At 36.0% G+C, this 1339-nt stretch overlaps 1 pseudogene; it reads left to right on the forward strand.

The window, feature by feature from the left end:
* The window catches only part of LOC102488974 (60S acidic ribosomal protein P2 pseudogene), a 55397-nt pseudogene that overhangs the window by 540 nt on the left and 53518 nt on the right, over positions 1-1339 (forward strand).

Here is a 1339-nt window from a genome sequence, read left to right on the forward strand (position 1 = left end):
AAGGCCCCCACCCCTAAAGCAAAAACTTCTCCAAAAAAAAAAAAAAAAAGTCAGAGGACGACATGGCATTTGGCTATGGGCTTGTGATAGTGGGTCTCTATCACGTTAAAATGCAGTCCTTTGATATATAAATTATTGAGCTTTTCTTTTTTCACAAAAAACAAAATCATTCAATTTTGACCAGTGTTTTTTCTGTGTTTTTTCTTTGTCTTCCTAGATGATAATATGATTTTGTCCTTTATTTGATTAATGTGGCACATCACAATTTTTATTTTATGATTCTTGAAATATTCTTTTTTTATAATTATTTATTTTATTTTATTTATTCATTCATTTATTTGTTAATTTGACCAGAGAGAGACAGAGGTTGAGAGTGAGAGAGAGAAGAAGTGAGAAAGCAAGCCACCAGATTCAGGACTCGAACTCTGGTCAGTCATGTGGGAGTGTCCAGCGCCTTAACCACCACTCCACCTGCTGGTCCCGATTCTTGAAATATTCTTGCATTGCAAGAATAAATCTAACTTGACCATGGCATATGATCCTTTTGATATGATGTTGAATTTGTTTTCTAGTATTCATTGAGGGCTTTTGCATCTATATTCATCAAGAATATTGACCTGTAATTTTACTTTTTGTAGTGTCCTTGTCAGGCTTTGATATCAGAGTAATATTGACCTCATAAAATGAGTTTGTGTTTCCTACTCTTCAATTTTACAAAAATGTTTGAGAAACATCAGTATTAATTCTTCCTTAAATGTTTGAAAGAATTCAGCAGTGAAGAAACAGGTCCTGGAATTTTCTTTGATAATTTTTTAAATGACTAATTTCTTAGGACCAGCAGATGGTGTAATGGTTATGTTGCTGGACTCCCATGTAGTCTATCACAGTTTGAGTCCCAGATGCAGCGACTTAAAACTCTCTCCAGGTGCGTGTGCATGCTTGCCCAAAATCCCAAGAGGAGCATGGAAGAGAAGGAATTGCAGTGTGGCCATCCCCCCAGGATGTGATTTCTCACTTTCTGTCTTTTTCTCCAGGGAGATCACATGCCATACAGCAAAAATTTCTCTCTCAAAAAAATATATGGATTCTTCTTCTCACTCATTATTGCTCTGTTCTTATTTTCTATTTTTCATTATTTAATTTTAGTAAGATGTGTCTAGGAATTTATCATTTCTTCTGGTGATCGAATTTATTGTTGTATAATTGTCCACTATAGGACCGGCCAGTGGCATGTTGGTTGAGGCAACTGGATCCCTCTCAAGATCAGGGAAGTTTCCAGCTATTACTTCTTTTTTTTTTTTTTGGAGAGCCTTTCGCTTTAGGGCTTGTGGGCTCGCCA

Source organism: Tupaia chinensis, unplaced genomic scaffold, assembly GCF_000334495.1.
Source record: "Tupaia chinensis unplaced genomic scaffold, TupChi_1.0 Scaffold000005_2, whole genome shotgun sequence".
NCBI lineage: Eukaryota > Metazoa > Chordata > Mammalia > Scandentia > Tupaiidae > Tupaia > Tupaia belangeri.